Below are 26,124 nucleotides of genomic sequence, written 5' to 3'. Positions count from 1 at the left end.
CACCACGCCGTTCCAAAGGGGACGCTCATAACATCCATTCATCTAACCTATGGCGCCGTCCATGAAAAAAAAAGCGGTCTATAGAAAGCCATCGTTGTGGTTTTCTTGGAACGATTGGCAATTCGGTCACGCCTCTTAAAGCCACTCAATTACGTCTGCCACTCCTCCCCGTGCTACCTGCAGTGTCACTTCATTTTAGATAACGTCCTGATGCCTTTAACATCAACTGTGTAGACTCAGACATTGTTGACGTGATCTCCGAGGCACACATGTGCAGTGTGTGATGTTTTAGTGCGTGTTGCAACAGTGTCAGTCATAAAGCATCGAATCTTCTCGTGTGGCGCAAGTTGCACCCGTGTCGTCCGTATCTTGCTTTCGTATCCGTATGCGTAATGTACAGGGTCGTTCATAATATGTGCGAACGCGGCGAAGCATGGCCGCGCTCCGCGGAGCGTCAGCGCATCCGGCGCGGTAGCGCATCTAAACAATGTGGCGCAGGCGCACAGGAGACTGGAGGCGGTGCTTCGCGTCGTCTGCTACAGCGCGGAAGCGCACCGTGCTTGCTTTGCTGGGAAGCGCACCCAACTGTGTGCTGGTAGCGCCCAGACGCGCCGAGACGGAATTGTCGCATTTTACTGACTGCAGCTCGTTGTTCAGTCCTATGGAAGGGTATCAACTGGCAGAGGGAGTTAGCTTGGGCACGGCAATCTCCTATCCGCTGGCGTGGCTGATAAGCTGCTGCAAAAAAGTGCCAAGCCAAGCGACTGCTCTGTACTAGTGAATGATTCTCGGATGATTTGTGAAAGCACGATCCACAGCACATTCTTTATGTTGATCGGCTGACAAACGTCAAGCTGTCAGTTTTAAAAGTAGTGATGTCACTTTTTTCGGTTCTTGCTTATTTCTTATGCTGCCTCAGTAATAAAAGCGGTGTGACAGTCGAGGAGTGTGTCATTTTTCGCCGAACCTTCGGAGAGCAAGCAATGTCTCGTGTTCCGGAGAGCGAAATATGGCGAATTTTAGCGCTATGCCTGCAAGCATGCTCTCGGAGGAGGATATCAATGCTAACGAATCGGCCACTTTCGCCATTGAACCGGATCGTTCGGGCATACCGAAAGGAGCGAATAATCAAGGATCATCTGCGGCTAGGCCATATGAAAGTCACTAATGAAGCCGACGACATGAACATCGTTGCGGCCGCTGTGGACAAGCCCACTGTCAGTGCGACTTAAATTAAGAACACTGTCGGGCTTCTGGGTGTGTCGAACGCAACAGTGAAGCGTCGCCTGCGCGCGGCTGGCCTCAAGTCAAGAATAGCTGCACAGAAGCCCCTTGTGAGCGAGAAGGACAAGGAGAAGCACCTAGCATTCGCCCGAGATCATGAACCATGGACAGAGGAGCACTGGAGAAAGGTCGTCTTCACTGACGAATCTGCTTTCACGACCAGGTGGGACCAGCGTCAGCGAGTCTGGCGGCCTGAGAACTGCCGGTAAGTGTAATCATTTAAGCAATCGTATCCTAAAATGAAGGATCATTTGAGGCACTAGTGTTTACTGTTGTTAAGCTTTGCACGTTAATATACCTGTTCTAAGAAGTGTCAAGAATGATTTTTGCAGTGGCCTAACAATTGTTGTTTTGCAAAGCGCGTACATTAAGCAAAATATTATGTTAAACTTCGTCAAAAATTAAGAAATTATCTAAAATAACGGCATACCTCTAATCCGTGACAAACGTTGCAACCATAATAACTAGAGTTTCAGAGTTTGTGTCACTTACGCCTGAAATCTCTTGACATCGAATGTTATAAGCTGGCGCGTACATTTCAATCGCGCAGAACATCTTGTTCATCAAGAAATATGGGAATGGGGAGAAAATAACTGTAGCATCGATTAATATTAGGAATACGTTAGTGGCAGAGGAGGCTGCTATTGCCCTAGCGTGCGTCGGTACCAAAGCAAAGATCATCTTGTCTGACAGTAAGGCAGCTGCTCACAACTTTTGTAAGGGGGTGGTCTCCAGTCAAGCCGCCAAAATACCTCTCAAGCCGAGAAGTCTCCCTCATATGGGTTCCTGCTCATGAGGCCATTCCCGTGAATGAGGCTGCTCACAGCCTCGCTCGAGAATTATACATTCGAGCTGCTCTGGAAATGCCTCTGAGTGGGAATAAAGACCGTCTCATGCCGTATGAAGAAATAACCGAAACACCTAGATGGGATAGGAGAGCACTCTCACTTCCGGATAGGTCAGTCACTTCAAAGGAGTGCAAAGCCTGGATGAGGCTTCACGTCCACAGATTCTTTCCATACTCTATACTGCACGATGAAGACACTGGGAAGCCTGAGCTCTGCAGTAGCTGCCACAGAATGACTTCGCAATATCACTTAATTTGGGAGTGTTAGGTTTCTCCTGGGGCTAAATCACAAAACATTCCAGACCTTGCCACCTGGGAATAGCTGATCCGGAGCCACGACCCGGATCAGCAAAGACTCATCATCCGTCAGGTGGAGGCAGCTTACTACAAGACTGTCTCCGCGGTCTCCGGTGCTGAGAGCCGGCTGGGAGGCACCCCCTCCAATTGCTGCGCCCCGACCGTGAGGCCCCATTATGACGGAAATAAAATTCATTCATTCATTCATTCATTCATTCATTCATTCATTCATTCATTCATTCATTCATTCATTCATTCATTCATCAAGAAATAGGCGCCGATAGAGAGCCAATTTTTACATTGTGGCATACGTAGGAATCATGCTTTGCCTGAGTCTCGGAATATTTGAAGATTTCTCAAAACAATTGAATTCATAAAAGAATGGCCTCGTTCGCAATTTTTTGTATGATGGTGTTAGGTGACCCGGTAATGAACGCTAGACAATCCTAAAAGACAGTAATTCATATTTTTGTTCCTTCTAGCTTGCCGGTTGCGCCCGCATTTTTTACCAACGCTAACAAATTATTTTCGTTTTCTGCAGGTATACGCATGCGTACATGGAGCAAGTCGCTGCCAGCGGCCGGTCCGCTGTGACCACCGAAGGCCTGGGCTCCCTGGTTCGTCCAGAGAGCCGCTTCAATGGCGAGGCCTAGTGCTCAATCCTGGACGATGTGCTCTTCCCGTACCTTCTAGGAGGACCATTTCCGGCCAGCGACTTTATTCTGCAGCATGATAACTCCCCCATATCAAAAATCGAAAAGTGTTGCTGCATTTCTTGAGCTCCGCGACATCGCAGTGCTGGAATGGCCGGCTCAGTCCCCTGACCAAATGTTATTGAGAATGTTTGGGGCATCATGAAGAGCGTTATGACCAGCCGACAGCTGCATGGCCTCTTAGCGGAGGCACTATGGATTGTTGCTGAAGGGGAGTGGGAGCGGTTGAAGTCGAATGCGAGCCTTTGTAGGTCCCTATACATGTCCGTCCAGCGGAACAGGATGAAAGCCGTCATAAACCCAGGAGGCGAACCGACCTGCTACTGTGCTTGGTCATGGAACTCTTTGAAAAGCAGCACATACGCCTGAGCAAACCCTCTACCGACTGGGTGGATAATGAATTTTATTTCCTACAATCAGTTTTGTGTTTTCAATTAGATGCTTTATCTTGATGTCAAATTTTTTTGTCTATGAAAGGATACCTGATGTGCGGGTTTGTAATTTTTCCGCCAGTTGTCGATTCTGGTAGATGGTTGCTTGTTTCGTCACGCGTACTGTATTCCTACCATGTGTAAAATGTCGGTAGAGGAGCACCGACACCCTCGTCGTCTATAGCAGGATACAACCTAAACTTTTGGCGCGCTATGAACGCAACTGCGAACAAACTGAATGCGCATATTTTTCTGGGAGTGTGAGGCACGTAGGAGCGTTTTCTGTCTCATGACGAAAGTAGTAAATATTTCGGGACACACTGTGTAGGGTTCAGGGTAAACTAAGTGAAAAAGAAAGATGGCAGCAGAAAGTCAAAGGGAACCTGTGCAACGCTTGAGCGGGAGACGTAGTTCGCTATGCAGAGTAGGGTTGTGAGTAGGATTTTTCATCGGTTACTTTTTTATGCTGCAATATTCTGCCAAGTAAGAGAGAGCATCGTTTTTGTAATACGATGCGTAATGAGCTTCATTGGATTTGGAGTTCACTTCACTCTCTTTCGATTGTTTACTTAATAATTCTTGGCATTTGGGAGTTCCAATTCTATGTGTTCCGGCATTTTGTACGTTTTCACATCCCCGCAAAATATTAGCAGCTGGTATTTTGATCCGGAAAACTAAGCAATTTCGTTGTTGGGAACTAAAAGAGATACTTCTTTTCGACGCGATGAACTTGACTGTGAAAGGGTGCAAAAAAAAAAAATAACACAGCTAACAGCATATCTCAGTGGGCCGCGTGCCATGAGCAATCATAATAGTAAGTGAAATAAGCTTTTTATGTTTGACAACAACAATGACCGCAGAGGCATTGAAATTTTAAAGCTAATTATTTCGTCTCAGACTTTTCTGTTGTGAAATAATTCTGTGGGCCGATATTGACTGTGATTCCAGCTAAAGCCTTCAATAAACCTAGGTTCAAACGCTTCATTTTGTCGCTTTCTTTCCTAGAGCCATTTATTGTGAGGTCTTTGGCCCTAAATATCCTGCTGCAAGGAGCGTTTAACAGGCATAGAGCCCAAACACCGCGTTCTATTTATTGCCACCGTCACCACCTGAGACTTTTTGACTGGAAGCCTATAGCAAATGTTCTTCCTGCAATAAATATTTGTTCCTGATTAGGCCCTTTCCTCGCGGTTACATACGGTTGTTTCCTTGGTGTTACGCTACGGTGCATCCCGTTCGAAGAAAGCGATGCCTGCAAAAGCGTCAGCGGAGACAGGAAAAACACGTGAGTGGCGCGGTAACAGAGAAGAAACAATTCTAATAAGGCATTTCAGTGGTATGATCAGGGTCCTTTGACTTATGGCATGGACTTCCAACCATATACTTTGTTGTTCAGCCTTCTTAATTGTGCAAGTAAGGATATCTGGAGTAAAGAAAAGGTCACACGATTGTACAAATTTCCCTTGATACCATTTAAAAAAGTCACACAAGGTTCGGTGATTTCTTCCCTTTCTATATTAAAATTCCAAGTACTATCAAGCAATCTGCGGGCTCTTTCGCCCTAGGCTGATCATGAACCAAGAAGAGCAAGGCTGAAGCCAACTCCGTGCACACGCTTTAGCAGCTCTTCTTGTAAAACATCTCATTCGACTTAGGAAGAACGCACAGAAAACAAAAGCTGTGCTCCGTTACCCCATGTCGCCTCCAGAGTGCGTTCAAGTGCTGAGAATGTCTCGCTGCGCCCGCTCTGTGGGGAGCGCCTGACTTCAGAGTCGGGGGAACCAAGTTTGATCTGGGCCACTGCGGTCCTATTTTGATGGAGGCGGAAGGAAAGACGGTAATTTAATGCGCTATATCCGTGCATGGTAAGAATCGCCGGCGGTCGGAATGATCCAGATCCCTCTACTACGTCGACATCTACCGTATCGTGAGTCACTTTTGGGCATTTAACAGCATAAACCAATCCAGAATAGAGCTGAGAAATTTGAAACAACACCTGCATTTAACAGGGAATGCTGCACTGCGAAGACATGCTGCTGAGTTGCCGTATGCGGAACCAACAACGCGCTGCAGTCAGTAAAATGCGACAATTCCGTCTCGGCGCGTCTGGGCGCTGCCAGCACACAGTTGGGTGCGCCTCCCAGCAAAGCAGACGACACGAAGCACCGCCTCCAGCCTCCTGTGCGCCTGCGCCGCATTGTTTCGATGCGCGACCGCGCCGGATGCGCCGACGCCTGCCGACGCTCCGCGGAGCGCGGCCACGCTTCGCCGTGTGCGCACATATTTTGAACGACCCTGTACGTGGGTTGCGCTCCTGCCGTCCGTGCCTTCTGTGTTGATCGTGCGGCCCACAAAAATTCCTCGAAAAACCGACATGTCTCTGAAGCGCGCGTGTGTCCGATGTGGCGCGTGCCAGAAACGTGCGCCGGCGTACGATGTGCTTGCAACCAAGTACTGCCGTGCATTCCTGTAAATAGGCGCTGCCGCTTACGCGCAGTTTTCTTTGTCATGATCATGTCAATCTGCACAATTATGGGTTGCCACTTAAAGACAAGTAACACAGCCAAGAAACCAAACTACGCAGAACCAGGCATACCTATATGCCGGCACTGTGCCAAAAGTGGTAATGGGGCAGCACAAACTCACAGTACTCTTTATATAAATATACAGAAGGAAAACACGTCGGTGTTTTGTGCCTAGCCCGGATCAATCGGAATCGTTTCCAGAGCATGCATCACCTCCTTTATTTATTTAAGCAATAGATTCATGGTGACTGCGGAAGGGCAGAATAACACATTACTCCGTGCTCACGCTCTGTTATATCGATTTCTTCCTTTTTGTCTCTTATACTGCCCCCAGGCATGAATCTAAATCATTCCCTGCAAAGGCCGAGGTCATGATTCCCACCCAAGGCCATGGGTCCGAGTGCCTTAATAAAGCATACCTTAATTAACTGTACCTGAATTAACAACGCCTTCATTAACAACAAAGGTCGTGGGTTCAACTCCCACCCAAGCTCGGGGGTTCGAGTGCCTTAAATAAGTATATGTCGGTTAACTGTACATGAATTAACATCACATTCATTAACAACAAAATTCGCGGGTTCGACTCCCACCAGAGCTCGCGAGTTTGAGTGCCTTAATTAATTATAACTTAGTTTACTCTACCGTAATTTACATCAGCCTCATTAACAGCAAAGGTCCTGGGTTCGACTTCCACCCGAGGTCGTGGGTTGGAGTGCCTTAATTAGCCATATCTTAAATGCGTCTTAATTAACATCGCCTTCATTAACACCAAGGGTCGTGGATTCGGCTCCTACCAATAGTCATGGGTTCGAGTGGATTAACATCACATTCATTAACAACAAAGGTCGTGGGCTCGACTCCCACCCATGCAGGACGCTTAAGCTTCGCCTTCAAGAGCGGACCGCGACTCCCACCCAAGGTAGTGCGTTCGACTGCCTTAGTTAGCTATATCTTAACTGTGCCTTGAATATTATCGCCTTCATTAACGCCAAAGGTCATGGGTTCGAGTGCCTTAATTCACCATATATTGTAACGAACAGTGGCGAAGACAAAGACGGTGTAGTGGGGCTGGGTCACAGTTTTCCTCGTGGACTGAAAGACCTGCTAAAGCCTGTGTGCCCTGTAGCAGTCTTGACAAGCCATTTGCTAGCCATTTACTGTTGAAAATATTGCAGGACGCTTAAGCTTCGCCTTCAAGAGCGGAACGCGAAAGCGTTATCGCACCCCGTTCGCACCGTCTACTCAAACGATCTACGCCACCCAAACGTCGCGATCGGCACAGATAACCGGGCCGTGGCGCGCTATGAAGGCGGACGCGATCATGGGACGAGTGGCGCGCCGCGTGTCGGGGCAGCGCCGTACATTGCGAGGAGGGGGTCTTCTGTGTTTGCCGAAAGATGGCTCTGCGTGTGCGCAGAGCGCAGAAGAAATGTAGCGGAAACGTACTTCGCTACTTGTGAAACTGCGATTTCTGTAAGTTACATGGTCAAAATTGCCGATATACACCGCAGTATAACTTTCTACGGCACGTTTCTAAGGCAACACCGCATTCACTAGAGGCGATTGTGTCGCGCTTTGAAGGAACGAAGTCGTGGCTGAGTGGTAGCGTCTCCGTCTCACATTCCGGAGACCCTGGTTCGATTGCCACCAGCCCACCTTGCAAGGTGTTTTTTAGTTATGAAGTGCCTTCTGGGATTTATCGCTCACGGCCAACGCCGATGACACCGACGCCGACGACACCGGATTTTCTGCGACACGGGCTCCTTAACGCTGTCGCGCTAATAAATACTCCCCGTAACATCTTTTTGGTGGAGGTTGCGGGCTCTATTCCTCCCGGCCCTGGATCTTCGGAGCGGATGCCACGTTTATCCCGCCTCCGTGGCCGAGGACACTACGCCGTCGTAACAGCCCGCGGCTACGGCAACCATCGTCCTTTCGCATCCTCTCGATCCTACCACATTTTGCGGTACGGACAACAATGACGTCGACGACTGGCTCTTATTGTACGAACGCGTCAGCAAGCACCGCAGGTGGGATGAGAAGCTAGTGGTCGCGAACATCATTTTCTACCTACAGGGCACAGCTCTGGTGTAGTTTAACACGCACGAGGAAGAACTGACGAGTTGGGACGCAGTCATAGAGAAGACGCGCGAATGGTATGGCCGATCGGTCGTACGACAAATGACAGCCCGGCACGAACTCCCGGCCAGAGCTCAGATATCGACGGAATCGTACGTCGCATATGTTCAAGACGTGCTAGCCTTGTGCCGCACAATTGACAAAGACCTACGAGAGTCGGACAAGGTTGGCCACGTGTTGGAAGGCATACCTGACGATGCCTTCAACATGCTCGTATGTAAGCACTGCAGCACAGTTGACTTCATCATAAAAGAATGCCGTCGGTTTGAACTAGCAAAAAGCAGGCGGATCACAGACCACTTTACCAGACTTCTGAAGACGGCTGCGACGTCCTCATGCGAAAATCCCATGGCGCCACCTCCGTTCTCGACGCCAAACAACCTAACCGGGATTGTTCGCCATGAGCTCGAAGCCATGGCTTCAACCGCTTATCAGGCACCTGCTCACGACCATTTGGCAACGATATCCCTCATTCATGCCTTCGTTCGTGAAGAGGTTGCGAATATGCGCATTCCACAAGCCACGCGTAACGCACCTCAGCCCTTGTGCACTTCCGGTCATCACATTAAATTATGGGGTCTTGCGTGCCAAAACCACTTTCTGATTATGAGGCACGCCGTAGTGGAGGACTCCGGAAATTTCGACCGCCTGGGGTTCTTTAACGTGCACCTAAATCTAAGTACACGGGTGGTTTCGCATTTGGCCCCCATCGAAATGCGGCCGCCGCGGCCGGGATTCGATCCCGCGACCTCGTGCTCAGCAGCCCAATACGGTCCTCACATTGAGCACTTCACCACCCCACTTGTTGCTGCTGCCGCTTCCGTTCCCCGGTTCACACCGCGCTATAGAAACCCATGTGAGTGGAGGACACCAGACGATCGACCAATCTGTTGTTCTTGGTATCGCGTCGGCCGCATTTCACGCAACTGCCGCAATCGTCGGCATTACTGACCAGGCTTCCCCGGTGACCGCCGCGAAGATCGTAGGCCGTCTTCTAGCACATCTCTGCTCGACGACCCCCTTCCGGCCCGTGAACCTCACCGTCTACGCGCTATGCACCGGCGTATGCCGATGCTGCAGCTACAAGACACTGGTCTAGCTGATCGCCGTCACCTCAGAGTCGCCAGTCGCGCTCCCTTCAACGTCGTCGCTCTCCCTCCGCCACTTACTCTGGCCACCACCGGGGAACTAGCCAGTGCAGCTCCGGGAGGTAAGGCTGCATTCACGACAAGGCCGAAAAACCTCTATTGACCTCTACTTAAAGGTACAATTTGCTCGGCGTGCTCGTCACTGCTCTCATTGATAGTGGCGCCCACACATCTGTTCCGAGTTCAACGCTCCGACGCCGCTTTCAATAAGTGCTGACACCTGCCGTCTCTCCTACTGTGCGAACACGGCACCCGAACACGGGTTCTTGGTATGTGCACTGACCACGTTAAATTTGCCGAGCACCACACTTCAGTTCTTTCTGTTGTTCTCGACGCTTGCCCACATGGTGTCATTGTTGGTATTGACTTCTTGACCGCCCACTCCGCCCTCATCGATTGCTCTACTGGCATTTTGCGGCTCACAAGCACTACCGAGTGTGTCACTCTGAGCGCCAAGTCATCCAAAATGAGGTAGAGATAATGCTTGACAAAGACTTGATAGAGCTTTCCTGAAGCCCTTGGGCAGCCCCTGTGGTGTTTGTAAAAAAAGGACAACAGCTGGCGGTTTTCCGTCGATCATCGCCATCTCAATCGGGTAGCGAAGAAGGATGTGTATCCTCTGATGATGCACTCGACTGCCTCCATGGTTCCAGATATTTCTTACCACTAGATCTCCACTCGGGACACTGGCAAATTGCCGTGGATGAGCGCGACCACGAGGAAACCGCTTTCATCACACACGACGGCCTCTACAAATTTAAGGTCATGCCTTTTAGGTTGCGTGCCGCACCTGGAACTTTCAAACGCATGATAGACACTCTTCTACGCGGCCTTAAGTGGTAGACCTGTCTTTGTTAGCGAAATGACGTCACCGTTCTCTCGCCCAGTTTTGAAAGCCACCTCCCTCGTCTGTCAGCCATTCTTAACATATTTCGCCGGGCTGGCCTCCAGCTCAGTTCCTCTAAGTGCACCTTTGGGCGCCGCCAGATTAAATTACTTGGACACCTAGCTGATGCTACTGGTCTCCAACCATACCCTGACAAAGTCCGTTCCATCCGCGAGTTCTAAGTTCCGCGCTCCACGCATGAAGTACGCAGCTTTCTTGGACTCTCCTCCTACTTTCGCCGCTTTGTTCTCAACTTCGCGGACATTGCTCGGCCCCTCATGTACCACCTCCTCAAAAAGGATGCGACCTTTTCTTAGGGCGCGGACCAAGCAACTTCCTTTGCATCGCTGATTTCTGCCCTCACACCACTTGTGCTGGCTCATTTTGACCTAGCTGCGAGAACAGAGAGCTTCGCACCGACGCCAGCGGGCATTGCATAGGTGCTAACTTCGCCCAAACACAAAACGGATCTAACCGTGTGATAGCGTATGCTAGTCGCCTCGTGTCACAGTCGGAAAAAAATTATGCCATACTGAGCAGGACTGCCCAGCTCTTCCCTGGGATGTCGCGAAATTCCGTCCGTACCTATGTGAACGGCCGTTCGTGGTCATGACAGACCATCATGCACTCTGCTGGATCTCAACACTTAAATGCCCCGCAGAGAGGCTCGGCAGTTGGGCATTACGATTACAAGAGTACACGTTCTAGGTTGTGTACAACTCTGTCAAGTCGAACACTGGCGCCGACTGCCTATCCCGCCACCCCGTTGAACCATCCCGCTCCACTGAAACAGACCCCGACACCTACGTCTTAGCAGTCACAGAGATCATCAATGTGGTTGACAAGCAACGTATAGATCCATGGTTGCTCCCTCTTAATGGCCGTCTGCAATCCTGCGTCGTCGACTCCTCACTCAACATGTTCTTGTTTCAGGATAACGTTCTATACCGCCGCAAAAGGCACCCCGACGGCGCAGAACTCCTGCTAGTTGTCCCGCGTCATCTACGCAGAGCCGTCCTCATCCAGTTTCATGACGCCCCAACTTCCGGGCACTCAGGCGACTCCAGAACTTATGATCGCATACGACGACGTTTCTTCTGGAAGAGCCTTTATCGTTCCGTTCGCCACTACGTAACATCTTGTGACTTGTGTCAACGGTGCAAGAAACCTGCGATGCAAACTGCTGGTTTTCTTCTGCCAATTGACGTTCCAACCGAGCCGTTTTGTCGAGTGGGTCTGGACTTGCTCGGCCCCTTTCCAATTTCCACGGAAGGCGAGAAATGAATTGCAGTCGCTACAGATTATACCACGCGATATGCACTTACTCGAACGTTGCCAACCAGCTGCGCAATGGGCGTTGCAGACTTCTTAGTGTACGACGTCATCCTCCAACATGGTGCTCCACGTAACCTACTCACAGATCGCGGTCGCTGCTTCCTGCCTCGTGTGGTTGACGATCTACTTCGATCATGTGCTACTCATCACAACGACAATGAACAACAATCTTATGGGCATCATTAAGGAGTGCAATAAAAGTCGGTAACTCCGTTAGACAGGATACCAGTAAGCTATCGCAGGAGACGAAAGATCTGATCAAGAAACGCCAATGTATGAAAGCATGTACAGCTAGAATAGAACTAGCAGAACTTTCAAAGTTAATCAACAAGCGTAAGACAGCTGACATAAGGAACTATAATATGGATTGAATTGAACATGCTCACACGAACGGAGGAAGCCTAAAAGCAGGGAAGAAGAAACTAGAAATAGACAAGAATCAGATGTGTGCGTTAAGAGAAAAAGCCGGTAGTATCATTACTGTGGATGAGATAGTTCAAGTGGCTGAGGAGTTCTATAGAGATTTATACAGTACCAGTAGCACCGACGACGATAATGTGAGTGAGAATAGTCTAGAGGAATTTGATATCCCACAAGTAACGCCGGAAGAAGTAAGGAACGCCTTGGGAGCTATGCAAAGGGGGAAGGCAGCGGGGGAGGATCAGATAACGGCAGAGTTGTTGAAGGATGGGGGGCAGCTTGTTCTAGAAATACTGGCCATCCTGTGTACGCAATGCCTCATGACCTCGAGCATACCTGATTCTCGGAAGAACGCTAACATAATCCTAATCCATAAGAAAGGGGACGCCAAAGACTTGAAAAATTATAGACCAATCAGCTTACGGTCCCTTGCCTACAAAGTATTTAATAAGTTAATCGCAAATAGAATCAGGAACACCTAATACTTCTGTGAACCAAAGGACCAGGCAGGATTCCGTAAAGGTTACTCAACAATAGACCATATTCACACTATCAATCAGGTGATAGATAAATGTGCTGAATATAACCAACCCTTACATATAGCTTCCATTGATTACAAAAAAGCGTTTGATTCGGTAGAAACCTCAGCAGTCATGGAGGCACTACGGAATCAGGGTGTAGACGAGCCATATGTAGAAATACTGAAAGATATCTATAGCGGCTCCAAAGCCACCGTAGTCCTCCATAAAGAAAGCAACAAAATCCCAATAAACAAAGGCGTCAGGCAGGGAGATACGATCTCTCCAATGCTATTCACAGCGTGTTTACAGGAGGTATTCAGAGACCTGGAGTGGGAAGGATTAGGGATAAGAGTTAATGGAGAATACCTTAGTAACTTGAGATTCGCTGATGATATTGCCTTGCTTAGTAACTCAGGGACCAATTCCAATGCATGCTCACTGACCCGGAGAGGAAAATCAGAAGGGTGAGTCTAAAAATTAACCTGCAGAAAACTAAAGTAATGTTTAACAGTCTGGCAAGAGAACAGCAGTATACGATAGGCAGTGACGCACTGGAAGTGGTGAGGGAATACACCTACTTAGGGCAGGTAGTGACCACGGATCGGTATCATGAGACTGAAATAATCAGAAGAACAACAATGGGCTGGGGTGCGCTTGGCAGGCATTCTCAGATCATGAACAGCACGTTGCTACTATCCTTCAAGAGGAAAGTATATAACAGCTGTGTCTTACCAGTACTCACGTGTGGGGCAGAAACATGGATGCTTACGAAAAGGGTTCTGCTTAAATTCAGGACGACGCAAGGAGCTATGGAAAAAAATGACGGGTGTAACGTTAAGGGATAAGAAAAGAGCAGATTGGGTGAGGGGACAAACGCGAGTTAATGACATCTTAGTTGAAATCAAGAAAAAGAAATGGGCATGGGCAGGACATGTAATGAGGAGGGATGATAACCGATGCTCATTAAGTGTTACGGACTGGATTCCAAGGGAAGGGAAGCGCAGCAGGGGGCAGCAGAAAGTTAGGTGGGCGGATGAGATTAAGAAGTTTGCAGGGTCAACATGGCCACAATTAGTACACGACCTGGGTAGTTAGAGAAGTATAGGAAAGGCCTTTGCCCTACAGTGGGCGTAACCAGGCTGATGATGATGATAACCCTCAAACCAATGGCCGCAACGAATGTCTCGACGGTACATTGACCGACATGTTTCCCATGTACGTTTCTGATGATCACCACGATTAGGATGTTGCACTTCTGTTTGTCACATTTGTATACAGCTTATCCCGTCATGACACCGCCGGCTACTCACCCTTCTATCTTCTCTTTCGCCGCTATACCTTATACCCTTTGGCACCTTGCTCCCTTCTGATCCGGTGTCCACGTCCACGACTTCCTATGCTCAAGGTGCCATCACTCCTGTGTTCGTCGCGCATAGAGTAGCCCGCGTTAGGCTCTCGTCATCGCAGAGTGTACAAAAGTCCATTTAGGATTGTTGACACCGCGATGCTCCTTTTGCCCCGGGCTCTCTCGTCCTTCTATGACTCCCACCTCGTCGTGTCGGCCTCCTTGAAATGTTAATGTCGCGATACGTCAGGCCCTACCGCATGCTGCGCCAGGTGACTCCTGTCACCTGTGAGATAACTCCCATGGCATCCACTTCATCGACAGCCACACCACAAAGTGACATCCTACATGTTTTCCGCCTCAAGCGTTACAACTGTGATGACCCATTTCACCACAACCTGCACTTGACCGGTGCTTTACCGGCCCGGAATAATGCCACGAATAGTGGAAAAGACAAAGACGTTGTAGTGGGGCTGCGTCTCTCCTGGTGGACTGAAAGACCTGCTAAAACCTGTGTGCCCTGTGCAGTCTTTGCTAGCCAAGTGCTAGCCGTTTACTGTTGATTTAATACTCCCCGTAACAAAATAACTGCCCCTAATTAACATTGTCTTCATTAACACCAAAGGTGAAGGGTTCGACTTCCAACCTATGGTCGTGGGTTCCAATGCCTTTATGAACTTTATCTTCATTAACAGCGCCTTCATTAACACCAAAGGTCATGGGTTCGTAGCCCTTATTAACACTAAAAGTAGTGGGTTCGACTTCCTTGAAAGGTCGAGGGTTTGTAACCTTTTCGTACATCGTGTGCTCACGCCGACAATGCCAGATTTTCCGCCTCATGAGCCATTTAATGCTGTTGCAATGAAAAATTTCTCTCGGCTTGGTGTTGTACACATTGCCATATGATGTGGTTTGACATTAGGAGTGCCACAAAAAAGGTGTCTACTCCTCTCACCATAAATCTTAAGATAAATTGCCATTTGAGTCTCTGATGCACTTGTGAAGGCAAACAACATTAGACAATGAATTTCTGATGAATGTCTGATGTCAAATTAGGAGTACATAACGTTCTAATCAGAAACTTATTGTTGATTTTCATAAGGGTGTAGAAAGGAAAAAACTGAGGAGAGGCACTGACGTCACTCTTTGTGAAGCCAAGTGAAGCCGTAAGTTGGTGTTGCTTCGCCATCATGTCGGGCCGGCTCTCCTGTCTTGTTTACATTTCCCGCGAAACCACGTCACGCTGCGAGCAACCGGGCTGCTCGGACGCGCACGCTCCGCAGCAATCATAAACCAAAGGATGTAATCGCGATGTCTCATCGCGTTACCGTTGCCGATGTCATGTCGGAAGATGTTGATAATGAACTTCGGCAATTTGGCCATGAGGTCAAATCCGCTGCTTTTACCGGCTTTTATGAAAATAAAGATTGTTTATCTGCCTAGCCAACTGTTCTGATCAAGAGCAGGTGCCAGACGCTGCCCGGTTCGTGCGTCTGTTTTAGAAAAAAGATCACCTTTATCGCTGCCTTCTACTTGCTTTTCTCTGCTTGGACTTCCTGAGGCTCTCAGACGGACTTGCGAGCTAGACGTCTGGCGGTACGAAAAAAAATTTACGCATCCTCACTTCACTGCAAGAATGCACTGTAGACACGTACGACACACCGACCCATTTGCAATCCATGTGGGGTTTATGAGCACAGACATGTATTTTCGCTGTGGCTTGAATAATCGTTGTGCTTTATATATGCAACGAATTTCGAGTGTCCGCGCATCACTACCAAAGCGCGCCGACGAGGAGGCAGAACGTCAATTCTGACTCCGCGTTCAGACTCATTGACTGCGGCCTGAGGTTCCTTCTTCCCACAGTAAGTGAGGCTTCACGGAAGTAAAGCTTTGTGGCAGCCGGTGCATGGTGCAGAACAGTACGCGCATAGAACCGGCCTACGTGCCACTATGGAAGCCGTTCGATGCGTTCGCAGGCGTACGTTCTGTGGAGCCTTGCTCACTCTTGTAGGGAGTCCGCTAACCTTCACTTCCTTGCGCTTCTCACGCGCAAAGATACACTTGGCGTAGGGAGGAATCGTTCGTTAATAAGTCAAAGCAGCCGCTTATTTCCCATCTTCCCGAGTGAAACGTCGACGCCGTCACACGATGCCGAGGGCAAGAAAATGTACATATTCTGTGTAAAGCACTATCAGAATGTGTATTGTGGTACAGCTTTCCAGGGTGTATGACCCTCGAATGCGCTCTGCTTAAAAGAGTTCGTGCTGTCGCGAGTACTGTGAGAAACGAGCATCAGTTGAGCAACATGTGGTTTAATAGGCAAAAAAGCAAGTAGTTACGGAACCTGAACTTCTAAAACGACGATTACGCATTGTTGAATAACGCATGTTGTACATCCTACAAGTGCGCTGTCAAAATCAGAAATCACTGACCTGCCAGGCGTTCATTGTACAGGCTCTGAAATGAATCGGTTTCGGCCTGCGATGACACGTTAGCATGATTCTGCCAAACAGGGCAAAATTTCGCGCAGATATTAGTTGTCTGTTGCCATTACCGTGGCACGGTGCATGGCGTACAACTTTGCATGGGCGTTCATTTTGTGAGTATAGTTCTTCCTGTCCCATCTGGCCACAGAACCATCTGGGAGAGCATGGTCAAGATAATACCGCACTACCAAACACGCTGACCAACGCAAACCTGCCCATACGACGCCTTTGCCGCGGCACGAAACCAACGGAGCAACACGTCTGAGCGCACTGAGCGCACACAACCTTAATAAAGCCGCCATTGTGGCACAAGAACTACGCCAGGCCCCGCTGACTCTCAAGTTTCAGCGATCGTCACCATAATGATGATGATGATGATGATTGTTTCAGCTAGTATATGCATCCAACATCCCACAGCAGCTACCAGCTGAACGTTTTCAAGACGGCGAATTCTATCAGTTGAGGCGTTTCACAGGCATAATGGTTACATAAAGGCTTCCGTCGTCTGTGATCTACTGCGTCTGACCGCGTAATGACGTGTTGCTTGAAAAAATATGCAGGCGACCGTGAAAACTCGTCGCTGGAACCGAGCACAGTTTGGAAACTACCCAAGAAAGCGGATTAAACTTGTAGCTTTTGTGTGTGTGCACCGGTAAGTAAAAAAACACTGCTTCAAATTTTCAACTTTGAATTTCTTCGCATGCAAGGGGAATAAAACGGATTCACGCAATCATTTTTTCAACATGGTAAATAATAATAAAGTTCTTGCTCTTCAAAGGCATTTCAAACAAGGCTGTTGTTACTTTGCCATGTTGCTAAAATTCCTAACACGGCGTACAGCATCAAAAATAGTTTTGGCTGTGTCCGCATGAATGATAGACTTCGATAAATTCAGTGCGCATTAGTGGAAATGCACTTCCGGTTATACAGCTGGATAAATAGTATTCAATAGATAACAAAATTATTGTTTATTACCTAGTATCTTGCAAAAAAATTAATCCAATCGAGGCTTCAGTAAGCACAGCCCACACAGGGACACCACTGAATGAAATGCACACTCAAAACAGTGTTGTGTGTGTGTGTGTGTGGCATTTTTGGTCATGGAGCGTTTTGTGCCCTTATTTGAGTCATACGTGAGTGACAAACTCACCCACGCTTCCACCATAGTAACTGAGGATCTTCTGTTTCCTCCAGCCTCCAAGACATTGCTCCCATTTGTTCACCCCTTTTCACTCTTTTGTCTGTGCGCGTACAAGTCAACAGTGAATGTGTCGCCGCAGAACCAGAATGTTCGTAAGGTATGTTTCGGAACACTCAACTAGAACCGTGATTTGTTCAATTATTGGACTGACTTTTGTTTCACCATTTCTTGCTTCCATATTTGTAATGGCTTCATCATTTCTCTTTTCAGGAAAAAGGACAAAAGACACAGTATTTGTTGACAAGCTGCCCACGCCAAGCCATAAGAAGCTCAATGGTCTCCATAATGACAACAGGTCTTCTTGAACTACATGCCTCACCTTCATATGTTTGCAAGTTTACCAGCTAGAGGGCTGTGAGCCCTATCAGGAAAGCAGCAGTCTACAGTTTTGTATCGTACAGAGTGAGAATGCTAAATGTTGATATACAAGCTTACTTGTTTCTAAGGGCGTTTTATGACAACCGGATAAGTAACATGTTGTCTTCCAACTTGTTTCTTTTCTCGTCACTACAGTCATGACGACCAGAATAGAAGGAATGCAGCGAGCTCCTACTAGCTAATTGACAAACTCTGCTATCTGCTATTTGCAATTCAGATTGACGGGCATTACCACCAAGTATCACATGCTCCTTCACAGCGTTAATTTCTTACATGAAACCGCAAAAACTGGTAAAACCTTCAAATCCGCTCACTGCAATGTTGAGGAAATGATGCTTTATGTTGACTGAAACTCCGGCAGTCCCTCTTCACTTTATTATTATAGTTTTTATTCAAAGTACCCACAGGGCCATATGTCATAAAGAGGGCCGTGTTTACCAAAGCAGTAGGGTAAAACAAACGAACAAGAGCAGTGACTTCTGGTAGCTCATTTATTATCCTGATTAATTAATGTTAGCTAATGTTTTGCAAAAAAAGTTTGTTATGGTGATGGCTACGATACTTGAGGGAAGGTGGTTGATGAAACAGTGAAAGAAAGACTTCGTGTAAGAAGCAATTCCTACTTTACTGCGATGATGGATGCGGCTTGAAATGTACTTGAGGCCACGGTATGAAACCGTCGTGAAGTATAGTATCATGGAAAATTTTGTGAAATAGGGAAACACGGGCGACTATGGCTGTTAGATAGGGGAATAAGTGCTGGTTTGTTTCATTAAAGGTTATACTCGCGGTGCGGTTATAACTAGAAAGAATGAAACGAGCAGGGTTATATTCTACTAGTTCAAGTAAAGCAATAAGATTAACGCGATTAGGATGTCATCATCATCATCATCATCACCATCATCATCAGCCTGGTTACGCTTACTGCAGGGCAAAGGCCTCTCCCATACTTCTCCAACTACCCCAGTCATGTACTAATTGTGGCCATGTCGTTCCTGCAAACTTAATCCTATCCACCCACCTAACTTTCTGCCACCCCTTTCTACGCTTGCCTTCCCTTGGAATCCAGTGCGTCACCCTTAATGACCATCGGTTATCTTCCCTCCTCATTACATGTCCTGCCCATGCCGATTTCTTTTTATTGATTTCAACTAACATGTCATTAACTAGCGCTTGTCCCCTCACCCAATCTGCTCTCATTTTATCCCTTAACGTTTCACCCACCATTATTCTTTCTCTAGGTCTCTGCGTCGTCCTCAATTTAAGCAGAACCCTTTTCGTAAGCCTCCAGATTTCTGCCCCGTAGGTTAATACTGGCAAGACACAGCTATTATACACTTTTCTCTTTAGAGATAATGGCAACCTGCTGTTCATGAACTGAGAATGCCTGCCAAACACACCCCAGCCCATTCTTATTTTCCTGATTATTTCCGTCTCATGATCCGGATCCGCGGTCACTACCTGCCCTAAGTAGATGTATTCCCTTACCACTTCCAGTGCCTCGCTACCTATCGTAAATCGCTGTTCTCTACCGAGACCGTTAAACATCACTTTAGTCAGTGAGGTCAGGTCAGGTCAGTGAGCATGCACTGCAATTGATCCCCTGATTACTAAGCAAGGCAATATCATCAGCGAATCGCAAGTTACTAAGGTATTCTCCATTAACTCTTATCCCCAATTATTCCCAATCCACGTCTCTGAATGCCTCCTGTAAACACGCTGTGAATAGCATTGGAGAGATCGTATCTCCCTGCCGGTCGCCGTTCTTTATTGGGATTTTGTTGCTTTCTTTATGGAGGTCTATGGTGGCTGTGAGGCCGCTATAGATATCTTTCAGTATTTTTACATACGGTTCGTCTACACCCTGATTCCGTAATGCCTCCATGACTGCCGAAGCTTCGACAGAATCAAACGCTTACTCGTAATCACTGAAAGCTATCAATGAAAGCTATTGGGATCTCATATTTTTATAATGCGAGGGTAAATGCCTCAGGGCATAAAGGCCTGGTTTATGGGATGCAGGCGAATAAGAATTATTAAAATAATGAAAGATATATTTGCGGATCTAATGAGGTCCAAGAGGGATCGATAATGTGGTCCCTGCGTCCAGCAGTGTAATCGCTAGGATTATGCGACGAATGTCCCGCTGCTGCGAGGTGCCGGAGCCTCGTCGGTTACAATGCATGCAGGGCAAACTCACAGCAGGTGGTGGATGTCGGCTTCAGCATTTCTTGACTTGCAGACTGGACCCCCAGGGCGAGGATATAACTGGCGAAAGTGCGGCCACTTCCGAGCGACAGCAGAATTGAAAGCAACCCCGACCCGGATCCTACGAAGCGCAACCTCCTTTGTACAGGTAAAACCGCGGGGGAGGGTTGCCGCACACGGAGGTATGAGAGCACATGTGCGACGCCGGAGGTGCTGCTTTGTTGTTAAAAGAAGGGTGGAATCATCTAGGTGAAGGATTTCAAGCAGTGACGATGTAGAGCTCGCTAGACGGGTCGCAGAATCCACACGGCTTTCGAAGTTCAGAAGGTCGCGTAGAATCCACTCGATAGATATTTGCTGCGGGATGCGTGCCGCCAGAAAATGCACCAGCTGGCATATTTCAGGGCCGCGACTGACGCTTCGCAGGAGCCGCATCACCTGGAGGGCATCAATGCTGATGAGGATGCCGGCCGCAGGGCCATGGGAAAGGCGGTCACATAGCACAGCGCTTCTCGAACAACAAAGGGCTCAACACAAATGGAGGAAGGAGGCTCTTGAATTTGAAACCGAGACCTCTTATTAAGGGCAGGTGTGCAAGGGCAATAAGGTGCAGTGGTCGTTTCACAGACTTGGTTGCTGGCATCAATGTAAAGCACGATGGAGCCACACAGCAGGTGGGCGTCTTGAGCTATAATTCGGTCACGAAGTGACGACGCCGCGTGAGTTGATGTCGGGCGACGTGCATCTGTTGGCTTGTTATCGCTCAGCTGTACAAAACTCCAGAGAGGAATAGCTGGTGATGGTGGTGATCGAGCGAGTACGATAAAGCGTAAGGCCTGAGAGCACACGTTGCGTGTGAAAGGCTGGCCTTAAGCATGCGAGCATCACGTCGCTACTGCACCAGCTCATCTAGTGTGTTCAGCTGTACATGCTCTTGGAGAGCCACGATCGGGGTAATGCGGGTTATTCGGGTTATGTGGGGAAGTTATGATCACGCTCATTGCCTCGAAATTAAGAGCTTCAAGGCGATCCCATTATGCCCTCGTCGAATGCTATAATTGGGCTCAATAAACAAGGCGTGGTGCCACTACCGGCTTCACCACGCAACATATGAGCGCCCGTTTTAGGATCAAGGCGTCTAATCAAACCCAACATCTTTATCGCCTGCTTTTTAGCTCTGGAGAGCCAAGCAGTTCCAGTAACCGATTGGTGGGCCGTCAGACCCAGAATTTTTATAGTTGAACATTGTTGAAGTGGGATTTTGGATAGATGAAGACGAATGGGCATTGCAGAGAGTTCACGCCTGCCCCAGCGATTGGCTACTGACATGTAAGCAGATTTGCAGACGGAAAGCTTAAGGCCGACCGAAGAAGCGTAAGTCGACTTAATATCTAAAGCCGATTGAAGGGCAGCAGCTTGAGTCTGCAGGCCACGATGAGTGCTTCAAAGACTAATGTAATCAGCCTACAACGAGAACTTTGTCAGGCACATCTTGTAAGCGCCATGCAAGCGGGATGAAAGCAATATGTAATAATGTGGATGAGAATACCGATCCCTGGAGTACGCCGCGAAGAGGGACAAATTAGCAGACGGCGTCACCGCTGAGGCGGATTGCAACGTGCCGGCCTTCAAGAAAGAATTTGACAAAATTCCGGATTCTAAGGGGAAAATGCAGCATGTCAATTGAAGCCAAGATGGAAGCATACTTGATGTTATCATACACCTTTTCAACGTCCATAGTTAGGACAGTACGGACAGTGTGGCTGCGGGTTTATGATAAAACTGAGGATGCCAAGACAGCCAGCCCATCTTCAGCGCCTATGAATGGACAGGAGCCAACTTGAGCAGGGTGGTAGGAACCGTGGTGCTCTAGCTACCACGACAGTCCTGTGGCTACCATTTTCTCCGCAAGCTTCCACAACGTTGACGTCAGAGAAATGAGTCGGAAGAGCCAAGATGGAAGCATACTTGATGTTATCATACACCTTTTCAACGTCCATAGTTAGGACAGTACGGACAGTGTGGCTGCGAGTTTATGATAAAACTGAGGATGCCAAGACAGCCAGCCCATCTTCAGCGCCTATGAATGGACAGGAGCCAACTTGAGCTGGGTGGTAGGAACCGTGGTGCTCTAGCCACCACGACAGTCCTGTGGCTACCATTTTCTCCGCAAGCTTCCACAACTTGGACATTAGAGAAATGAGTCGGAAGTTGCCAAGGTCGGTCAGCGGCTTGCCCGGTTTCGGAATCGGAACACGATAGCAGATTTCGAGCTCGGAGGGGCAACGCCATCTAGCGATACCTTGTTACTGGTGTCAGTGAGTTGAGGCAGCACAGCGCAACTGAGGTTCTTGTAAACCTCATAAGTAATAGAGTCTGGACCGGGTGCTGTCTTGCAACTGGCACCATCTTTCGCTGCAAGCAACTCAGACATGGTAAAAGAGCTGGCAATTCCCTCGGCGTCTGCTGTAGATGGTAACTTGTCGATATGTGCTGGAATGCCTGCCAAGGGAGCACCACTGTTTATTTGAGGCAACACGCCATACTGGGGAAAATGCTTCCCGGCTGCTTCTCTGGCGAAATCTTCCGTTGACAAGCCAGCAGAACACGGTTGCCACTCTGGACAGCGGCAACCATGTTCCGCGTCACGGAACGTTCGCCAGAGAGGAGCATTCAATGTCTTGGATGAAAGCCACTCACACCACGTATGCCAGTGCCACCGCGAGAGGTAGCGTTCATATCTTGGGGTCTTAGCAGTAAGGAAATTCAGTCTTGTACGGGTTTGTACAGATGTGGGGTCTCGGGATGCTGCCAGCTCAGCTTGTCTGCGAGCAGCCGACAAGTTGAGCAGGCCGACATCCGGTGCCGGTCAATCGACGTCTACCCAGCTGATGACTGTAGCTTCATTGAGCGCGCTTTGTACGCGGTCAACAAGTTGTGGTGACGAGTCCACAGAGGTGTCTTTGAGAATGGAGCGAAAGGTGCTCCAGTTGATCACAGTACACTTGTGGCGCAGTCGGCGGGCCTGCGACGGATAAAGGCCGATGATGATGTGGTGGTCGTCACCACCGCAGCAGTCGGGTTGCAGGTGCCAAGTGGGAGTGCTGAGATCCGACCACCACGTCACATCCAGTGCGTATGTTATACATCGAGCTTGAGGTACAGCCTGCGTTGCTGAATCGAAATGATTCAGTAGTACAAACACCGCATCCGCGAAGGCGTCCCGCACACGCCTACCTCGGGGGCTAGAAGGGGGGTAACCTCAATCTGTGTGAGAGGTTACCCCCAACTAAAATAGGACACCCTGGGTATTGTTGACGAATATTCAATAACCAGCCCAGATAATTGCGTGAAGAAGTGCCACCGGCTGGTCTTATGTAGTATGACACTACCACAAAAGTTGCCTTGGGTAACTTCACTGCTACTGCCACTACCTCCTGATATGAGTTACAGCAGTTTTCAAGAGAAAGGCGGACCTGAGGATAACGTGTATCAACATACATTGCCACCTTTTCTGAAGGGGCAGCCGTGTGCACGCGGCGGTCGCTCATCGATGGAGACACGTATCCACTGAAGTCCGGAATGACAGGCAAGGCTTTGGTCTCCTGCAGTAACAGGGGTCTGATACTGCCGATGCATATTCAAGTTTCGAGCCGATCGAGTCTTGTAAAGGTGTAGTTTTAAAGTAGACAGTGCTTTGGAAAAGTTGCGCCGTAAGTACCCGAGCATGTGAATAGCATTGTTAATGACTTACTCCATATTAGTCATATTTAAGTTATTTGAAATATGTATACAATAGATTTGCAGGACATGAAGAAATCTAAGGGAACGTTGTTAAGATGGTAAGCGCTAGGATTAGAATTGGATCTGGATATTGCATTATTTTTCATTTGTTAACTACAAAAGGCTCCTTACACTTTGGATAAGATCAGTAACTAGGCTAGCCCTGCACCGTAAGAGATGGCTAGAAAAGGAAACTTCACATAACGGGCCTATTCCACACTTTTCAAAGATGACAAACCAATAAAAACAAGTTTTCTTTCCCTTCAAACAGCAGATAACATTGAGGACAGTGTGTTCACAAAAAAAAATCGAAATATACTCGAAGGTTGGCTTAACATTCAGCCAATCAACAGTGGACGAGCAAGGGAAGCCTCAGCATAGGAATTTTCTTCGTCACGGCCCTTGTAAATATGTTTGACTGTTGAAACTTTGACTACAGTCTGAGGGTTCCCTTGCTCACCTCTGTTACTCAATTGAGGTGTTCATCTTCTTGTAACCTTCTTGCATTGCTTCAACACACAAACGGAGATGCCGTTTCAACGTGAATCCATAAGTTGCATTTTTTAAGGATCTGTGAGCATTTTTGGGCATACCCATATGTTTATTTCGTGTCCTAGTTTATGCACGCTAACTGCAGAGGTCCTTGTAAGTACTGTTGTCTTCATAACGTTCCTCGCCTTCCTACGAGTACTCCACTTGTGTCAAAGCCTTTACTGCTGCAGCTGAACAACAAATGTGCAGCATAAATGTCAAAAACAAACACTATGTGATCGAAAATTTAGAATAAAGTTCTTGTTTTTTGTTTTCCTTCTACACTTCGTGCCTATCACCAACGTGTTATGAGAAGAATGCGACATTGCAGCTCGAGCTTAGCTTACTGAGAGTACACCTTTGCCGAGCACTTCTGATGTTTATTTTTCATCTAACTGATATAGTAGAAGGCAGGTAATACACATATAGTATGAAACACGCCAAGCAGCACTGTACACAATACGATATAAATGTCGTTGTCTGAAGCTTCGTTCTCTCCTTGATTTAGCGACACACCAAACTCGATGAGAAAGCTTCGCTCGATTTCAGCTTTAAATCCCGTTAAACAGATTACTATCTGCGTTTCTGCATATTGTACACTCAGTGACTGACAGCATTAGCGTCATCTGACCTGTACGAAAATTGTGGGCATGTACTGCTTCATACACGATTGACAATAAAGAATGTAAGCTTACGTACTTGTCTGCTTCGTTGTTTTGTTTTGCCAGCTGAGGCCTCTCGGTCACCTGGCGATATAATACAGGTATCTGTAGTAATTTCCGAGTACTGTACGCATGAACACCACCCAGAAAGCGGTAGCAAAACGCCCAAAACCAGCGAGCGAGTAGCGCAACGAGCCCTACCAGCCGCTACCGTAGCGGCCATATTGCTCACTACGTAATGACGATGATATTAGTTTGGATTTTGCAGACACCATCTCTCGGTCGCATGCTTTAGTTCAAAATGCCCCTGCCATCCTTATTTCTGTTGCACTGCGGAAGGTTGTTTCCCTTCTTTATGTTTATATAAGTCTATTGTGACTAGGCCGCTGCAGCGAAAGAAAGAAAAGAAAAGGAAAAAAAGAGGAGCTACTAGGTCATTTTCTCCACACTTTTCTCCTAGCGCGCGGAAGGGTGGGGCCACTCCTGAGTTTTTTCCTTCCGGCACGTCAGTGGCCAAGTTGCCTCCACGTAGCGAGCGTGGCGCAGCAGTGCAGTCCCCCTCTGACATCACACGTGAGAGGGCGCCACTACTGATCTCTGCGCTAATAGAGCATGTTTCCGCACCAACTAGCAAGCGCTGGCATGGCGCAATCATAGAATTACTATACTGACTCTAGAGGACAAGCTACCCATAGTGTCCATGCATTGAAATCAGGAACCGCAAGAGCCCCGCCATGTTGCTACGCGCTGAGGTTGCCAGCTCTTGAGACGCTTGCTAGACTTGGTGACAGTAGTCAGTTTTAGTTTGGCAACCGATAGCTTCTAGCCATGCTACCAGCAGTTAGCAGCGTAGCCAGTAGCCCATGTAGCCACAGATGTAACAGCGTCTCGCTTGTAGTGCGGCGATGTGTTGTGCATGCAGCCGTGTGTATGGGCTTTATAAGTTGGTTTTTTATTCTATGTTGTGGGATGGTGTGGGTG

The 26,124-nt window shown here is 48.1% G+C and overlaps 1 protein-coding gene across 5 annotated transcripts in view; it reads left to right on the top strand.

Moving 5' to 3' along the window:
- LOC126519729 (putative phospholipase B-like 2) overlaps nt 1-26,124 on the top strand; it is a 252,868-nt gene that overhangs the window by 29,143 nt on the left and 197,601 nt on the right. For 3 of the 5 annotated variants that reach the window (XM_055065364.2, XM_055065360.2, XM_055065363.2), the window contains exons 2-4: nt 17,575-17,678; nt 17,792-17,876; nt 20,202-20,315. The exons of 1 other annotated variant lie outside the window; for it this stretch is intronic. The gene's annotated coding sequence lies outside the window, so the exon portion shown is untranslated. The remainder of the gene's footprint in view (nt 1-17,574; nt 17,679-17,791; nt 17,877-20,201; nt 20,316-26,124) is intronic. One more of the 5 variants, XM_055065361.2, reaches the window with a different exon arrangement.

Source organism: Dermacentor andersoni, chromosome 10 (assembly GCF_023375885.2).
Source record: "Dermacentor andersoni chromosome 10, qqDerAnde1_hic_scaffold, whole genome shotgun sequence".
In the NCBI taxonomy this organism is placed as follows: Eukaryota; Metazoa; Arthropoda; class Arachnida; order Ixodida; family Ixodidae; genus Dermacentor; species Dermacentor andersoni.
Note: the sequence above shows the minus strand (reverse complement) of the source record. Positions and strands in the feature narration are given on the sequence as shown.